Source organism: Scophthalmus maximus, chromosome 14, assembly GCF_022379125.1.
Source record: "Scophthalmus maximus strain ysfricsl-2021 chromosome 14, ASM2237912v1, whole genome shotgun sequence".
Lineage (NCBI taxonomy): Eukaryota > Metazoa > Chordata > Actinopteri > Pleuronectiformes > Scophthalmidae > Scophthalmus > Scophthalmus maximus.
The window spans coordinates 11,225,033-11,236,475 of record NC_061528.1 but is presented as its reverse complement, the minus strand read 5'-3'; positions in this window follow the sequence as shown (position 1 = coordinate 11,236,475).

The following is an 11,443-nucleotide window of genomic DNA, read 5'->3' as shown; positions in this document are numbered from 1 at the left end:
GAGCACAGACAGACCATTACTATATTTCATCTGTTTTGTCAGAGAGAAACATGGTCAACATGGGGACATTTTTTGAAGCCCACACATCTAATACATGCATGTAACAAAATAATCTTTATTATCTTTATTTCACTGAAGCTTTCATCACCTTTGTTTTGACCAAGAGCTGTCGATGATAACTCCGGAGGAGTGATTGTGAAACAATATGCGACTGAAGTCCCATTGAAATATGTGAAGTGCAGGCACAATGGAGCCATAGCATCCTTCTTACCTGGCCCAGGTTCAGTCTTGCAGGCAGAGGAGAGCCCTTTGAAGGCTACAGAGGGGCTGAGATAAGAGGGAGCCCTGCCTGCAGAGGGATCAGCCATACCGAAGTGCCAGCACCACAGTGCTGTAATTAATCGCCAATCGCCAGGGATGGCAGCTTCCGTCCAGCACGTCTTGCTCAACTTCTCCCTAACTACAAAAACTGCAGTCAGATGACTTAACGCAACATTAACTGCTTGTGCTGTTTCCACTCTCTGAAAGGTGGCAGCAGGTGTCGGGGGAGTTGGGAGTGTCCCGGGATGGGTCGGGAGATATCGGACTACGTTGTGGGCTCATGCGAGGAGAGCGACGGTGTATAAGCCACGGCTACGCACCTTTCATCTTGGAGGAGATTTGGAGAGGTTTCAGACCACAGAGACTTCTTAATTCTCACTAATTCATTTGCGTTCCAGATTCACTGGGCCTGGGATAACCTGAGAATGATAATGAACTCGCGAGGGGAGTGCACGGTCCCCCTGCCTTTGAATGTGCTCAGAATAGATTCGGATAATCTTTCCTTGTGAATCTTTCTGGAGGAGAAGAATCCTGTTAAGAGTGGTTGCTTGTCATGAGATGTCCTCCAAGTTGGGGAGTTTTAGCATATAGGCACATATACCCTGGCATCTGAGACTGTAACCTCAACACAGTTGCTCTTTTTAAACACAAAAAAAAGCAATGTAATGGATGTAACCACGGAAAACTAGATCCATGCAAGGTTTTTTTAATTTCAGAATTATAGTTTGTGAGGAATATTTATTTGCAAGCTGTATCATCAATCAATAAGTTCTACCAACCACCTTATATAAAAGTGTGTTTTTTTTCTCCTAGGCAAAAATGCTGCATCCAAAACAATATATTATCATTACAAATGAGGGAGCAGGCTATTTACATTTATGGATTGAAATGCAACATTTTCATTACCATCTCAAGATAGAAGGCCTATGTGTTCACATCCTAAAGGCAAACAGTGGTTGCTGTCCAAAAATGTCAACCTCCATTTCTTTACTTTTTGGCAACAACATGACATGTTCATAGTAACAGTTTATGTATGAGTTACACTTCTTTTAGTTTGAGATTAACTTTCGAAATAAGAAATATACTTGCACACTTTACAAGAAAACTATGTTTGTTCTTTGCTCTGAGATCGTGACTGAAATTCAGACTGGAAGAATTTTCCATATGGTTCTTTATTGCTGGCGCTGACAATGAATAGAGAGATTTTCAAGAGATTTATAGGTCTGTGGAGTTCTAAGGGATAGATTGCAAACTCTTGTGATAAAAGGGAGGGAAAGCTGTCTTACTTCAGGGCTGGTCTCATCTTTGGTCAAACAGAAGTGAGCTTAATTTGTGGGTCTGCCTGGGGAATTTCAAAGGAAAAAAGCTTTGAGTGACGCCAAGCTTGAGCTCCCTGATGTTAGTGAGATGAATGAAAGCAGGGGTCTTTAGGCTACAGGCCTTCTCACACTCCCACATTAACAGAGGTCTTTCAAGTTCTCATCAGGATAATTGTATAGGATGCAGTAAAATGCAAGACAGTGTTTGGCAGCACTTGTCATCAGTCTGATTACGATACATTGACTTTTGTCATGATATGTGCACATTTGACAGTAATAATGTATCATCACACAGTATTGGATTCTTGCTGTGTGATGAAAAACTCAGTTCAAAGTTACTATTATAACAGCATACAATTGTAATTTTATTTCATTACAAAAATACTGTGGCATTTACTCACAGTACTGAGCCGTAATATCTAATGGTCAATATAAAAAGAATTCAATTCACGCAGGTTCCTGCTGCAGAAAATACAAGAATTCATTTTCTGCCTCTTGGTGTTTTTCAACAGAAGCCTTACTGTGCTATTGTAAGGAAGTGGTTGGACTTGATAGAATGACCTAACATTTTGACAGGACAAAATATAAAGCTGCTCTTTATTCTGTGGACAATTCAGCAGATGCAGGCATGGGAATGGCTTTAATCAATAGAAATGTGGGTGTACTGTGTGATTTATTCCAGGCTTTGCTTTGTGTACAAAGAAATCTCAGACATTGCTAAGAGTGCCAGCATAATGGGCCCCACTCAATTTTCCCTGAAAGCTTGTGTTGTGATGGTTACAAGTGCTATCTGATCAGCGTCAGAGGCTTCCCAACGAGACAGATGATTAGGTATGGCAAACAAGCCTCATCACCAGCTTAAAATTGATGACTCAATGCTGGATGACAGACAACTCTATTTGTATGAAGATAAGGCGCTGACAGTTGTGTATCAATCAAAATTGAGTTATTATTCAGCATAAAAAAGGCACTTGTAATATCATTAAATCCAGATATGCCTCACATCTGGCAGGCAGCCATGCATGTGAAAGGGAGAGGGGGTTGTTAAGCGACAGAAAAGAGAGGCAATGCAAGAAGGAAAAACACTCGGGGCAATCATTCCTGGCAGTGTGCTGGCAGCTGCAGTGTTTTTTTTTGTAATTTCAATATGTTTCTCTCCACCTCAAGCTTGGGTGCAATAACAGCTTACAGATTGCTTATGTCATCAAATTTTGACAAACTTCTCAATTGGTTTTGACCTTCATCTTTAGCCATCTGCTTTACACTCTTTCTTCCTCATCCTCTTCCACTACGTCTATACATTTCCCCAAGACAGCAATTATGTACTTTAAAAAGGGTTATGAAGCACTATGTTAAAGGCCTAATTTGTTTTAACACTGAAATCATAGGTTTTTAAGCTACACGTTTTCAAATCGTGCAGAAGCAGAGCAACATTGGTTCATTTGAAGCTGTGTTCTAGCCTCATGACAAGTGTTAGTTCAATATTAACTCTCCTTTTAGCTCAGTTTTTGGTCTCCACCAAGTCTTGTGGGAAATGTCTGGATTCTAAATGCTCCACTTTGTTCACCAGCAAGCTGCAGACTTTGCTGTTTGGTGCATTGCAATAATACTTTGTATAAATATGTGGCTTGGAGCTCTAGTGTCGCTTTTTGACACCATGAAATATGTGATTGTGCTGGGAGATGGTAAGAGCTCTGTAGAGCATGGGAACTGTAGTCAGGTGATAAACCCCTCTCACATTCAAGTAGCCATGTGTTTATTTGTTCACATAAAAGTTTTATTTTGACAGCTTTAACAGCATCCATGTGAAATTCCTTTTAAAGGTGTCATTCATAATAATCACTTCTAAACAGCATCCTATTATTAGCTTCTGTCACATTAAGTTAATCATGCATATTCATGTTAGTCTAGTTTGTCAATGTTGACATTAAAAAAAATATCTACTCAAGTGTAATAGAAACCTCTTAAATAGACTACTGACAACATGGCATTAAGAAGTATCTTGTTCCACGAGCTGGCGATCAGAGTAAACAACACACTGCGTATAATATAGTCACTCCACAGTTTGACATTTCCCTCTGATTTTCATATCTTTGCCTGAAATGACAGTCTATGTAACATGCGCAGGCCTTAAAAATGCCATGGCTGATATGAAATCAATTTGCATTTCCCCAGTGTCTGGATAACATGGCCCTGTCAGAGGACCCTGCAGATCTGCTGGAGATAATGACGTTATAGAGGGCGGCTTCAACAGTGGAAAGGATGAAATTGAAAGAGTGACGTTCTGTGTTTCCCATGATTGCCTTGACTGGAGGATATGAGGCTGTTGGACACGTATTCCTCTGCCTTTGCTCCCCATTAGCTCCACTTGTTCCCCGCCAGGGGTTAAGACGGACTAAAGAGATCCATCAACTTTTAAGTAAAAAAAATGTGAAATACCCAATTAAATGTTATCCTAGTGGTCACCCCCCCATTGAAGTTTTTTTTTTAATTTGAGGTGACCAGCTGTACAAAAAACGTCCAAATATGACAATTAATTTGGGATGACTTAATTAAGATGTTAAGAAAAAATCTTTTAGGTCACTTTTAAAGTTATGTCAAAATTTATAAAGATTAATTAATACAATTAAATGACTATTTAACACTTTCAAAGAAAGAGAATGACACCAATTTTGTATGTGATATTATTATTATCTACTGGATAAGGAAAGGACAAAAAACCCTCACTGACTATCAAACCATTGACTTGATACTGGAGATCTGGTCCTGCTGTTACTGGAATACTCAGCAATCGCATCCTTTTCAAAAGAAGACCACACAGTAATGGTAACTACGTTCCAATTTGGCCACTTTGCGAACACATGAAATGTTATTATTTGAATCGTGGAGATCACACATGGGACTGTCCGGCATTTCTAAAGCCATATTACAGTGCAAAACCCAGAATTTTGCCATAAACATTGGAAGTGGATTGTTCATGGCACTGACATGGCGACATTTAGACATGATCACACTGGTGCAGTGGGGTCAGCTTGTTACCAAGCTCAGTGTATGCTGAGAGAGAGGGACATCTCTCCTGCTGCTGCAAAACTATTAAACACTGCTATAAACTACAGGGGATTCCAGCAGATATTCCCTCGCTTTGGTGGTCAAATCTGAAAAGGTGGACTCCAACAGCTTGCTCTCTCTCTCTGTGACGGCTAAAGAGTGAAAAAGCCGTGACTGTTTCAGCTGCCGTCTAGTAATTTGTTGTAATTGGTGATGATTAAACTGTTGAGCAAAGCCATCAGAGGCTTCAGCCGTTCTCTTAAATTTACCGGGGCACAGAGCATTTTGTATAGGTTTGTTTTGGCAAATGTGAAAAATAGCCACCAATATTTTTACAACAATGTGAATCTAAAAGGATCATGAATATAAAAAACCAACACACACATATGCTTTAAAACATATTGAATAACTGAGTTTATTTTGCAAAAGAAAGTCAACAACTCAGATTCAGTAGTATAGTAAATAGTAGCATAGTACAATAATACTTGTACTTTATTTAAGTATTTCCATCTATTGCTTCTCTACTACATATATTTATGTATACATATTTATTTTTACAACTGTACAGTAGTTACATTGCACAATATTTACTCACAAGTCAATCTGTGACCCATGAATATAATTAGCATGTGAATGTGTTCAGCATGATTTTTTTTTCCCTATAACATTTTACCGGATCTTAATATTTACTTTTAGAGCCATAATTACCAAGAACAATCATGTCATCATAATAGCTTCTCAAACTCTGTTCAGAGAAATCATTAGTGAAATGATAAGGTTTGAAAAGGTTCTGTTATTTAACATTTTTTTCTTGTACGTATTTTTGAACCTGCGTTGAAAAAAACACAGTGTTCACTATCATCTATATTATTATAGATGCAGTAATGTTAATGTATAACATTTTAACAATATCAATTTGAAGTTAATTTTAAAAACTGTTGTCATTATTTCATTAAATCAAGATAAAATTGCTTCAAATGTCTGGGGATCAACAAGGACATCATAAGTATCTAAAAGTAAATGGTGGGTTTGATGTTGCAAAAGGATCAGAAAGTACAAAATGTGCTGTTTTACAATAAATAAACATAGTCCACTCTGTGTACACAAGTGGTCTATTGGGTCCAATATCCACCTTTGGCGAGTTGTCATGCGTATTTGAGCACAGTGCAGTACACCGGCATGTCCCAGGTAATGAGGAGTGTATTTCCAATATGTGATGGAAGGTAATGGGAGACGTCCTGGCTCTATCACCCCAGTGAAAGTCTGGAGAGCAGCAGAAAAGTGTCTGCTGCACCAACACCAACAAATTTCAATTATGAAAAACATAATTTTGTCCAGTCCCCTAGGACGGGGACACTTTGAGGGCTTTCCCTCACATGGTGCGAACAAACCTCTATGCTTTGCAGCTGTGTGGATGTGTAAGTGAGACGCACATTAAGACAGTCTCCCTCAGTTCCATGCACACACGCACACGAACACGAACACACACACACACACACACACACACACACACACACATACACAGACGGCAAGGAATTATACTTGTCTGTATGGTTTGTTAGCACTCAAGAGATAAAACTTTACATGTTGCTCCCAATTAGCACAGCAGTGACCGTGCACCGTCTCCTGTGCTCAGCTTCCCTTCTGAAGAGGGCCTATTTATGTGAAGACTCGTGAGAATGTGAGAATTGAGGCGAGAGAGAGAGGAGATATGGACTGTCTCAGATAGTGTGTGTGTGACTGTGTGTGTGTGTGTTATGAGGGAAAGAGGCTGAGAGAGAGGGAGTGAAAGAAAGAGATAGAGAGAAAAGGGGAGCTGAAATGGCTTAAGCATCCATTTTGAGTAGAGAGACAGGTCCTATTAACATTTAACAGCATTTGTGCAACTTGGTGCCGAGGTTATGATGCAAATGAGGAGGAATTAAAACTGGCCAGAGGTTTGTCATTGATGGATTGCAGTCTGGCAGTGTGCGCACTTCCTAGTGTCCATCAGAAGCGATTACTGCGTAATTAAACCTTATTTCTGGACTCTAGTGCATAATTACTTTGTGAATGTAACCATCATCTAAAAGCTACGAAAATGCTCTACCATTTAGTCTAGCAGTCAGCTCCAGTCCTGTGTCAGATATAGCCATCAGACAGAGCAAAAGAACTGTCACTTTTAATAAGAGGCAAAAAAAAAATAAAAATGAAACAGTATGCTTATTACAGAAAAATTAGGCTTTCAAGAGTCCTTTCTGTTATTTGCATAATTTATCCCCCACCCCACCCCACCCCCACACATGCACACACCGCAAGCTTTAGGCAATTTCCCTCACATTTGAATAGATTGCACATTTAAGGCTACTTAAGGAAAATTATCACTTTGCATATTTTAATTGTTATGAAGGAAGTGATTTGAGAGAGGTCCGTGGCTCATCCTCTTGAGCCATGTGGTTGCGGAGCTGTCTGATTCGACCGCTCAACGCTGCAGCTCCACAGATAACCTCCGAGTTCACACACATCCACTCCAGTTTCATCAGAATGCAAATGAAGCACAGAACACTGGGACAAGTGGATCTTTGATATTTACAAAATAGCCACTAATAACTTGAGTGTAATTTGTTTGACACAACTTTATTTTTCTCTTATCAGTCCTGATTGTTTTTTTTTTCTTTTTTTGCTCCTCCTGGTCAAATGGCCCTTGTTATAAATTCAGTGGAAGAAAACAAAGAGGCTGAATTGCTGCTAGAATTTCAGAGACCGCAGGATGGAGATGTGTACAGAATACAAATATATATATATATATATATATATAGATAGATAGATAGATATACACAGTATATTTCTCTGCTGTGTGCAGCTCGCTCTTATGACAGAAATGCTGCTATGGCACAAACCTGAGATAGACACTGTGTTAAAGCTTTAAACATGAAAACAAAGCATGCAGCTAGATGTTTCGATCTGTTTATCACACACACAACACCAGTCACACTTACCACTGTGAGAGCGACAGACTGCTGAAGAAACTGGATTCAGGAGGAGCTTAATGGATGGAGAGACTCTCTCCATCCATTAAGGTCTAACTGAGGGTCTCCTGCTTTGTTGTTATACAAATGACTAAATTAATTTGATGTGTGATTACACCTGCATTGGATATGTGAAATTGTTTTTTATAACTTAACATCTTTTTAAAGTCTTTTTATTGTCATTAAACGACGAAATATTTAGCACTAATACCCATGCTGAATAACACTGGTTTTCTAGTGAACACCATCCTCCAAAGACAGTGCTCCATGGGAGATTGCAGTGTTTTAAGTGTTAGTGCTCTTACCTTGACAAGCTTATCAGTGTGTATCAGAGAGAGAGTATTAAGACAACTGATAATGTGAAATTACCTTTTTTTTTTTTTTTTTTTTTTTACAGTTTTTGTGAATTTGATAGTTTTACTGCACATCAGGTGGAACTCAAGGGTTTATTCAGGAAGAGTGTACAGAAATGTAATGATTTGTGCAAAGAATGATGATCTCACCTATTATTATATTTAACTTAATACATTCTTTTACAAATAGGCTAAATCTAATGATAAAGAGTACCCACTACATCTGATAATGTCATAAATGTGTGAGGTGAAAAGGAGAATTACCAGCACAAGCACAATATGCAGTGTCTTTTCTCATTAATGTAAAACTTCCCACGCACATACTACATAATGACACCATGAAAGAGTCAAATTTAAGCATAGCTTAAAAAGCTTAGTTCATTTTCTAACAAAACACTGCCCGTACGGATTTGTAACTTATTATACATCATCATAAAGGGTATATTTGTGGGAGTGCAGTAAAAAGTTAGACTTTAATGTAGGCCCTATAAACTGCTGCAAGCTCAATTACAGTCCCTATGTTTTTTTGGGCTAAAATTATGATTCAAGTTTTCAAACTGCATATTGAACACTGTTTTGCACAAGAAATCACTTGGAAGGGAAGTAGCACCGGCTTAAATCAATCACACCAAAATATAATCAAGTAAAGGTATGAAAAGCAACTAGTTTTCAGAAAAAAAAGGAAACAGCTTTATTCAGTTTTTTGATAACCTTTATGTACCTTGAAATTAAAATACATTTAAGTTGACTGTACTGTATGGCAATACATACACACATATAAACATGTATGTGGTGCATTTTCAGTATTAATGCTGTGTATCATTAGCAAATGTACAGTACATACAGCTATGTGCAAGTTTATTCTCTGTACATGTATAGGAAAAGTGAAAAGTCAAATTTTTCATATCTTAATGTTATCCCCTCATACTTGCATGTAGAGTTGCAAGTGCACATACATACACATTAACATGCGCACTACAACAATTGAAAAAGGATTTAAGCAATTGTTATGGTTTAGGGAAAAAAAATGCATTGGAGACCTTGAAAACCTACAGTACACAGTCCACAACAATTCAACATGGTATTATAAATAAACTATGTCTGTACTGTGTGCAGGCTAACTTAATTTTTGCCCTCAAGGTGCCTTATTTTTTTCTGTAACTTGTATTTGACAGTGTAAAGACAGTCTTTAAGAGGTAGACTGCTCGGATTCAAGGGCAAGCTATGATTTTTTTTTTATTATTCCTTTTTTTTTGTCATTGTTTTAACTTTTTTATCCACAAATGCATGACATTCAAAATGACAGGACATAAATACTACATGTACAATATGTAGCAATGAGGTAGAAATGGTTATACAGAATGTCAGACTATAAAACTACATAAGGATGGAATCAAAATCATAAAGCACTCCTCCTCCTGTAAATAGAGAAATACTGACAGATTTTGGGGAAAATAAAAAAGCCATTCAAGTGACCGAGTCAGCATCACTGTCAGACTCTATGTGCTTATCAAAGGTTCTGCTCAAGTGTTGTTTGTGACTTTAGTTTTTGATCACTCACCCTTAACAATGAATAATTCATTTTAATGATAACATGTACAGAATAATAAATATACACCATATATTGATACATTGTTTTCCTCATTCCACATCTTGCTGTAATTCTTTTTACTGTTGAGCTGTGATGAAATAAAAGACAAACCTTTTGTCTATGTGCCATCTGTTGCACTGTGCTCTATTTCAATGTTTGGGAGACAGATTTTTCTTTTTTTTAAGCAAATGTGACTAGATGTCGGTTGTTGCTTAAGTGATTACAAGTACCACTTCATGTGAGTAAAACATTTCCCCTTCTTAACACAAATCTCTCTGTAAGTTCATGAACAGCCAACCTCTTGAACTCATGAAATCTGTGCTTGTTAATGGCACTTAGGGCTTCTCATCAAATTCTTCTCAAAAACCTTGTAATGAACAAAATGACTTCTCAAAATTGGACACAGAGACAATTATATTCTGGTGTGACAATACACTGAGTGGCATATGATGTTTTCTCCCAATATCTGTGCTGCATTTTATTTTGAAGACAAACAAACTAGTTGTGTTTCTCTGGGCAGATGAGAATGACTGTTCAACAACTGAAAATCTTAGTTTCACAAAACTCACATATCTATTAAAGATATTTGATTTACTGTGATACAATAACTTCACAACGCCCAGCGAGAGTGCTATGAAATGTCCAATTTAAAATACCAACAGTTTACATTGTGGCAATAAGGGCAGTGAAGTCCTTGACTTCAGATGTTTTATCATATTCAAAAGAAAGATGTTTTGCTTTGGCTTCAAGAAAAAAATGCAATTAATAAACACCTCAAAGTGCAATAATTAATGACACAATATTTAAGGGGGAGCTCTGCACTTTTGATGTTTTCTACTTATTTCCTTCATTTTTCCATTTAAAGTATTTGTAAAAATGTGTTTTACGTGAATCTAATTCCATGTAAATACACGTTCTCTTTTGTTTGAAGCTTGTTAAAAGAGAATTACTTTTAGAAAACAAATTTGGCTATTGACCCCATTTTTGGTGTATGTTAACAGTTAAGTTAAGTCTTCCTGTTATATGCAACACAACAGGAAAAAAACAAAAGTTTAAAGTAGACAGAAATTTGTCAACATTTTTCTTGACAAAAGACAAATGAAATGATCCTGCTTCTTTTTAAATCAAATTCTGTTGGGTTGGGTAGGGTTACCCTTCTACCCTGCCACGCATTTTATGACTGGAGTTGTTATCTATAAATATATAACACAGATAGTGTGAAACTACAACCAAATATTACGTAGTCTCTATTGTCTTGGATGCTCTTTAAACAAACTTCTCTCTTGAAGAGTTAATGATACCAAACAAGGTGGCTGTTAATCAATACATACACTATGTAATAAAAAAAAAAACCGAACACGTAAAACATGTGCAATAGACAGCAAACATGAAGGAACCCCCTATGAAAACAAACACAAGGTCCTTTAGTGCCTCTGCAGTATCATACACACACAGTGTTCTCTACTTTAGTGGCATTTTTCATTGTGCAAGTGCTTTGCTTTCCTTACTGCTCAGAGGACAAAATACATTCAATTCTTTTACTTGCCAATTCAGCTGTCAGACCTCTTTCATTGATGGAAATGTTGCATGAAAAATGGTTAATGGCTGCATGTAGTGATTAATAACACCTCAAACGTGAAGATGAGAAGACAGAAAAGGCAAACAAACAAACTGTTGCATTTTGTGAACAGACCTTGTGAGACTAGCTTTCAAGACATGTTCTTAAAAAGGAATGCCACTCAAGTCATGAATTTTACAGTTAGGGCCTAAGAAGTTGAAACCAATTATTTTGTGTACATTATA